This window comes from Anomaloglossus baeobatrachus, unplaced genomic scaffold (genome assembly GCF_048569485.1).
Source record: "Anomaloglossus baeobatrachus isolate aAnoBae1 unplaced genomic scaffold, aAnoBae1.hap1 Scaffold_4271, whole genome shotgun sequence".
NCBI classification, from domain to species: domain Eukaryota; kingdom Metazoa; phylum Chordata; class Amphibia; order Anura; family Aromobatidae; genus Anomaloglossus; species Anomaloglossus baeobatrachus.
The window spans coordinates 26,430-35,230 of NW_027443607.1; positions in this window are offsets into that span (position 1 = coordinate 26,430).

An 8,801-nucleotide genomic window follows, 5' to 3' on the forward strand; every position below is an offset into this window, starting at 1 on the left:
TGATGATTAAGTTCTAGATCACACCTACTGTCAACCCACAGTCAGACACTCGAGGAGGTCAACAGAGGCGGTGGAGGAGGATGCAACCGACGTCGAAGTAACCTGGCGCCTTCCTGGACACAGTCGGAGCACTGGTAGCACGTCTACAACTGCATCCTCAGCCACCACTCTGCCTCTGAGCATTATTCGGGGTGGATCAACAGGTCGCATGGCCTCTAAGCCTTGCCTAGCCAGGTCCTTTTTTGACATAGAAAAAGATCGCCCAAATTATGTGATCTGTAAAATTTGTCATGGTTCTCTTAGTAGAGGTCAAAACCTCAGCAGTTTGACAACTTCTTCCATGAATCGTCACATGAATAAATATCATATGGCCCGATGGGAAGCTCACCGTGCTGCAATGCGGCCTAGCGGAGCGAACCATCCACCGCCTGCCCCTTCCAGTGCATCCGCGCGCTCGTCATCTTCTAGGACTGTGGGGACAGCTGTCACACCTGTTTTTCCACCCACAACTTCCACCACTGTAACCGCAACAGGCAGTTTGCTTGGTAGGTCGTCAGTTGGTTTGGAAGGGGAAACAAGTGAGTGTGTACAGCTCTCTCAGACATCGATAGCACCAACTTTGGATGAAGGCAACATCATGTCTCCGCCTGCACTTTCCTCACAAAGCTGCATTTTTCCAGGGACACCCGACTCAACACCGTCTACACACAGCAGCCAGATCTCTGTTCCTCAGATGTGGTCAAATAAAAGGCCACTTCCTGCGACCCATGACAAAGCGAAGAGGTTGACTCTATCCCTCTGTAAGCTGTTGACTACAGAAATGCTGCCTTTCCGCCTAGTGGACACACAGGATTTTAGAGACCTTATGTCTGTCGCTGTGCCCCAGTACCAGATGCCTAGTCGCCACTACTTCTCTAAGAAAGGTGTGCCCGCGCTACACCAGCATGTCGCACACAACATCACCGCTTCCTTGAGAAACTCTGTGTGTGAACGGGTGCATTTCACCACCGATACTTGGACCAGTAAGCATGGACAGGGACGTTACATGTCGCTGACTGGCCACTGGGTAACTATGGTGATAGATGGTGAAGGGTCTGCTGCACAAGTCTTGCCGTCCCCACGACTTGTGTGTCAATCCTCTGTCTGTCCAAGTTCCGCCACTGCTTCTGCATCCTCCACCTCATCTGGGTCCTCCACCTCCGCCCCAAGCCTGCCTGGTCAGGCCACCAGCGTTCTCACTGCGCAGAAGGAATCACGCACCCCTCATTACTATGCTGGTAGCAGAGCGCAACGGCATCAGGCGGTCTTTAGCTTGACATGTCTTTGAAATAGGAGTCACACAGCGACTGAGTTGTGGGCAGCTCTGGAGACTGATTTTGATAAATGGTTGTCTCCACTCAACCTGCAGCCTGGTAAGGCCGTGTGCGACAATGCTGCAAACCTGGGTGCGGCCCTTCGCCTGGGCAAGGTGACACACGTGCCTTGTATGGCTCACGTGTTTAACCTTGTTGTCCAGCAATTTTTAACACACTATCCCGGCCTAGATGGCCTTCTGACCAGGGCACGGAAACTGTCTGCAGTGCTCACTTCCGCCGTTCAACCGCCGCACCTGAGCGACTTGCATCGCTCCAGAAGTCTTTCGGCCTGCCGGTTCATCGCCTGAAATGCGATGTGGCGACACGCTGGAATTCAACTCTCCACATGTTACAGCGACTGTGGCAGCACCGGCGAGCCCTGGTGCAATACGTCATGATGTATAGCCTGGGCCAACGAGATGCAGAAGTGGGGCAGATCACCCTGATGGAGTGATCTCAGATCAAGGACCTATGCACCCTTCTGCACAGTTTCGACATGGCGACGAATATGTTTAGCGCTGACAATGCCATTATCAGCATGACGATTACAGTCATTTACATGCTGGAGCACACGCTAAACACTATTCGTAGTCAGGGGGTGGGACAACAGGAAGGGGAGGAACTACAGGAGGATTCATATGCGCAAGACACAACAACATCACCAAGGTCCAGACGTTCATCATCACCAACGCGGCAGGCATGGGACCATGGGGGACAGGGATCAACAAGGGCGCATGGTAGCAGGTGAGATGTTGAGGAAGGTGCAGGAGGACATGAAGATATGGAGGACGAACTGTCCATGGACATGGAAGACTCAGCAGATGAGGGGGACCTTGGTCAAATTTCAGTTGAAAGAGGTTGGGGGGAGATGACAGAGGAAGAAAGAACGGTTAGCACCTCTATGCCACAAACACAGCGTGGACTTGGTGCGCATGGCTGCGCAAGACACATGAGTGCCTTCTTGTTGCACTACCTCCAACATGACCCTCGTATTGTCAAAATTAGAAGTGATGATGACTACTGGCTTGCCACACTATTAGATCCCCGGGACAAGTCCAAATTTTGTGACATAATTCCACCCATAGAAAGGGACGCACGTATGCAGGAGTATCAGCAGAAGCTGTTACTCGATCTTAGCTCGGCTTTTCCACCAAACAACCGTGCAGGTGAAGGGAGTGATTCTCCCAGTTGTAACTTGACAAACATGGGACGGCCTCGTCATCTTCAACAGTCTACCCGTACCAGTAGGACCGTATCTGGTGCTGGTAACAGCAATTTTATGGAATCTTTTCATAATTTTTTTAGACCCTCCTTTGCAAGGCCACCAGAGACAACAAGTCTGACACATAGTCAACGGATGGAGAGGATGATACAGGAGTATCTCCAAATGAACATCGATGCAATGACTTTGCAAATGGAGCCTTGCTCCTTTTGTGCTTCAAATCTAGAAAAATGTCAAGAGCTCTCCAGTTACGCCTCGAAGATTTTGTCGTGTCCAGCTGCCAGCGTTGTCTCTGAACGTGTCTTCAGTGCTGCTGGGTGTGTGCTGACAGATAAGCGCACGCGTCTGTCCAGTGACAATGTGGACAGACTGACGTTCATCAAAATGAACAAGTCATGGATCCAGAAGGAATTTACTACCCCTGTGTCATCCTGGGGAGAGTAAATGCTTGTGGATTTGGAATGTGCTTGATGCAAATCAAAACATCCTGTTTGCAACTAGGGCACAAGTGCTGCCACTGATAAGGTGTCTGTGTGGGGCCCAATTTTTGGAAAAAAAGGGAGACTCCGCTTGGAGTAACCCTTGCTTGCTGTGTTTTTTAAAAATGATACAAGATGAACAGATCTGAAGGCAAGATGAAGCCAACATCATGTCTCCGCCTGCACTTTTCTCACAAACCTGCATTTTTCCAGGGACACCCTACTCAACACCGTCTACAGACAGCAGCCAGATCTCTGTCCCTCAGATGTGGTCAAATAAAAGGCCACTTACTGCGACCCATGACAAAGCTAAGTGGTTGACTCTATCCCTCTGTAAGCTGTTGGCTACCGAAATGCTGCCTTTACGCGTAGTGGACACACAGGATTTTACAGACCTTATGTCTGTCGCTGTGCCCCAGTACCAGATGCCCAATCACCACTGCTTCTCCAAGAAAAGCATGCCCGCGCTACACCGGCATGTCGCACACAACATCACCACTTCCTTGAGAAAATCTGTGTGCGACAGGGTGCATTTCAACACAGATACTTGGACCAGTAAGCATAGACAGGGTCATTACATGTCACTGACTGGGCACTGGCAAACTATGGTGAGAGATGGAGAAGGGTCTGCTGTACAAGTCTTGCCGTCCCCACGAGTTGTTTCAATCCTTGTTCTGTATGTAGAAGTTAATACACTGCTTCTGCCTCTTCAACCTCGTGTGGGTCCTCTACCTTTGCGCAAACCCTGTGTGGTCAGGCCACCCTTCCTTGCAACTGCGCACAAGGACTACCACACACCTCCTTACTATGCTGGCAGCAGAGCTCAATGCCATCAGGCGGTCAAAGTTTTACTTTGAAATGTATGGGAAATGTGAGTCACACCGCTATTACAGAGAATAGTAGTCAGGCAGGGTCAAAACATTAATTGAGGAACAGGAACAGAATGGGACGGCCAGGACTTAATCAGAAAACAAGCAGAGGTGAAATGCGTATCGGCCAACAAGGTACATAAACAGCAAGCAGGAAAAGTAGTCAGGTAACAAGCACACAAAATCATAAAACTGAACTGGGGGTAAAATTAACCAGAGGTTCATAGCTATGTCTGGCAGTGGTCTGCAGACAGGATGGGCATAAAAAAGGGTGTGGTGTCTTCCCATTGGTTGTAGCTGAATGATGGTATTTCATCTGTGAGATACCCACCAGCTACATTCAGCCAGAGATTCTGCATCTGTCAAGGTAATGCAGCCCAGTGGGTGAGCATAACCTGCGTCCACCTGCGCCGCTGGCATCGACTACTCTCCCATCATCAGCACTATTCATGAAAGGAACACGTTGTCACCTGGCGACCGGAGTACAAATTGACGGAGCGGACTCCGTTGGTGACTTAACAGCCGTGTGCGGCAATGATGCAAACCTGGCTGCGGGCCATCCTCAGGGCAATGTGACACACGTGCCTTTTATGGCTCACGTGTTGATCCGAATTCTCCAGCAATTTTTAAAACACCATCACGGCCTACATGGCCTTGTGCAGCGGGCACGCTCGCTATGTGCTCACTTCCATCGTGCGCACACAGCAGCTCAACAACTTTCATCACTCCGGAAGTCTTAGGGTCTGGCAGTTAAACGCCGGAAATGCGATGTTCCGACACGCAGGAATTGGAATCTGCACATGTTGCAGCGTGTGTGGCAGCACCGCAGAGCCCTGCTGAAATACGGTAAGACATATAGCCTGGGATAAGTTGATCCAGAGGTGGTGCAGATCACGCTGCTGGAGTGGTGTCAGATCAAGGACCTATGCACCCTGCTACACAGTTTTGAAATGTCGACGAAGATGTTTAGCACTGGCAATGTCATTCTCAGCGTGACAATTCTGGTCATCTACATGATGGAGCACACTGTAATTATTATTCGGAGTCAGGTGTTGGGACAAGAGGAAGGGGAGGAAGTACAGGAGGAGTCATATGCGGAAGGGATAACAAGATCTACGAGGTCCAGATGGTCAGCGGCACCTATGCGGCAGTCATGGTGAGGGAGAGGGATTAACAAGGGCGCATAGTATCAGCAAAAAGTGTTGATGAAAGTGCAGGAGCCCATGAAGAAATGGAGGACGAACTGGCGATGGGCATGGAAGACTCAGCAGATGAGTGAGAGCTTGCTCACATTTCGGTTGTGCGAGGTTGTGGGTAGAGGGCAGAGGAAGGATGCACGATTCTCACCTCTCTGCCACCAACACACCAAGGACTTGGTCCTCCTGGATGCACAAGACACATGAGCGCCTTCTTGCTGCACTACCTACATGACCCTCGGATTGTATGAATTTGAAGTAATCCTGAATACTGGGTTGCCACACTGTTAGATCCCCGGTACAAGACAAAATTTGGCGAACTAATTCCTGCCATAGAAATAGACGCACGTATACAGGAGTATCTGCAGAATGTGGTACGCAATCTTAGATCTACTTTTCCACTAAACACCAGTGCTGCACAGAGTGAATCTCAACACTTTGTCATGGATAGGAGGAAATGGTCTTTTACTTGTCCACATCGGAGGGACCGAGGGATGGCTGCTGTGCTGAGATGGCGTTGAGTACGGTGTCCCTGCACAGTTGCACTTTTGTTCATATCCCAAAATGAGTTGAAAAAGGACAGATGCTGTTGGAAAGGGGAACAGGTGTGTTGGAAAGGGGAAAAAAATTTTGGTCCGTGGATTTGGTGGTTAAACAACTGTAACATTTGCTGAAGAAACAACATCTGTTACAGTGGGACTGGCAGATTTGGATAAAGTGGTATATAATCTGTGACCGCTATATAACAAAAATTAATAAGAAAAGAAAGAGAAAGGTATATATCACCTTCAGCAGTCAGTGTCCACCGTGCTCCCAGTTGGAAAAGGAGAGGTTGGCAACTTGAAGGTTTGGTGGAGGATACAGAGCTGTGTGGCTATGAAACTAATAGTAGCCTGAACCGAGTTAGACGCCATTCGGATCTGGAGACTGTGAGCCCTGTTAGCGTCACAGGGTCCACATGCCCACCCAGCCCAGGAACTCCCTGTTAACAACACAGGGGCCATTGAGTACGCTGACCGTGTGCGTAGGGGCCACACCTGTGGACAGCAGGCGCATCAGCAGCAGCAGGCCTGTTAATGCCACTGGGCTGCACAAGCAGGACTGTTAGGACAGGAGCTGGTCTTAACCGTTCTGCGTTACCAACTGTGGTGGTGGCCTGCATCCACCACCCTATCCCTGCCTACCTCTGGCCTAAAGCCGCAATGGGTTCAACACATGGAGGTGTGCTCTTTCGGAGCATAATAGAAGACTGCGCACCTCCTTGTTGGCTCCAGCCCCTTTTATAACCTGGGTCCGCCCCAAACCAGGGTGAACCACAATGCACCTCCTGGAGACAAAAGCAGAGTGACACGTCATGAGTGGCATAACTAGCGTCCTATTTGGAAACGCAACTTCAATGATGACCTCATGGCTGCCATGACCCAAACACCTCACCAGTCATCGTCTGACCATCAATAATGCGGTGACAAGTCATAGGTGTGGGCCTCTGCAAGCCATTTGGGAGGACACCTGATGCCCTGTGGTCTATATGGGACCCCCACATCAGGGCCAGGGCCAAAGAGTTCATTACCGGACCTAGTCTCTGATGCAGGAAGTGCCTGAGCATGCTCAGTAGCATGAAATACAGTCTCTGAAAAAAGACTATCAGCTTTAGCATGGTGTCTAGGCACAAAACAGGACTTAGACCCGGCACAGAATGCAAGCACCTGTGCAAAGAGGCTTTTCACACTTAGTGTGGGAGCATGCGCTGTATCCCGAAATGAAGACTTAGCGTCAGGAATGGCACAGTCAGGCTGAGCATACTCACTAGGCGAAACACTGTAATTATGCTGCAGCTGGGGTACATCGGCACACGCATGCGCACTAGCTGCCTCTCCACACTTAGACGTGGAGGGGAAATTTGTCTTGGAGATGCTGTCTATGAACAGAAGGAAAAGCTAAAGGAAGCCTGACTTTCTATCCCTCCGAATTATGAAATGCAGCAATGAATTCCATGAGTTTGCTATAACATTAGCGTAGCTAAATGTGCATGAGGGTGTGATGTAGAGGTGCTAGAAATAGCTTGTCACCAGTGGGGCACTAATGGAATACAACAGCCAGTTCTATGATGCCACAAAATGGCAGTATTTTGTGCTATCATTATAGCTTATTAAAAACAGAGCACGAGGTTGTCATGCAGAGGTGCTGCACATAGATTTGCAGTAGTGTGAATAGACAAAAGTACAATAGCCACGTTTAGGATACAACTAGGTACAGTGAGTGTTTGCTAGTATAATGGCTGAGTTTAAAAAAGTTTGAGTGTGCAATGCAGGCAGACGTGCTGCAAATAACGTTCCAATACTGTGAATAGACAAAAGTACAATAGCCACGTTTAGGATACAACTAGGTACACTGAGTGTTTGCTACTATAAATGGCTGAGTTTAAAAAAGTTTGAGTGTGCAATGCAGGCAGACGTGCTGCAAATAACGTTCCAATACTGTGAATTGACAAAAGTACAATAGCCACGTTTAGGATACAACTAGGTACACTGAGTGTTTGCTAGTATAATGGCTTGGTTTTAATGAGTTGGAGTGTGCAATGCAGGCAGACGCGCTCTGCAAATGTCTTTGCACTAGTGGGACTATAGCAAAGTCCAATAGCCACGTATAGGATGCCACTAGGTACACTGAGTGTTTGCTAGTATAATGGCTTGGTTAGAATGAGTTGTAGTGTGCAATGCAGGCAGATGTGCTCTGCTAATGTCTTTGCACTAGTGGGACTATAGCAAAGTCCAATAGCCACGTTTAGGATGCCACTAGGTACACTGAGTGTTTGCTAGTAAAATTGCTTAGTTTAAAAAAGTTGGAGTGTGCAATGCAGGCAGATGTGCTCTGCTAATATCTTTGCACTAGTGGGACTATAGCAAAGTCCAATAGCCACGTATAGGATGCCACTAGGTACACTGAGTGTTTGCTAGTATAATGGCTTAGTTAAAATGAGTTTGAGTGTGCAATGCAGGCAGACGCGCTATGCAAATGTCTTTGCACTAGTGGGACTATAGCAAAGTCCAATAGCCACGTATAGGATGCCACTAGGTACACTGAGTGTTTGCTAGTATAATGGCTTGGTTTTAATGAGTTTGAGTGTGCAATGCAGGCAGACGCGCTATGCAAATGTCTTTGCACTAGTGGGACTATAGCAAAGTCCAATAGCCACGTATAGGATGCCACTAGGTACACTGAGTGTTTGCTAGTATAATGGCTTGGTTTTAATGAGTTGGAGTGTGCAATGCAGGCAGACGCGCTCTGCAAATGTCTTTGCACTAGTGGGACTATAGCAAAGTCCAATAGCCACGTATAGGATGCCACTAGGTACACTGAGTGTTTGCTAGTATAATGGCTTGGTTAGAATGAGTTGTAGTGTGCAATGCAGGCAGATGTGCTCTGCTAATGTCTTTGCACTAGTGGGACTATAGCAAAGTCCAATAGCCACGTTTAGGATGCCACTAGGTACACTGAGTGTTTGCTAGTAAAATTGCTTAGTTTAAAAAAGTTGGAGTGTGCAATGCAGGCAGATGTGCTCTGCTAATATCTTTGCACTAGTGGGACTATAGCAAAGTCCAATAGCCACGTATAGGATGCCACTAGGTACACTGAGTGTTTGCTAGTATAATGGCTTAGTTAAAATGAGTTTGAGTGTG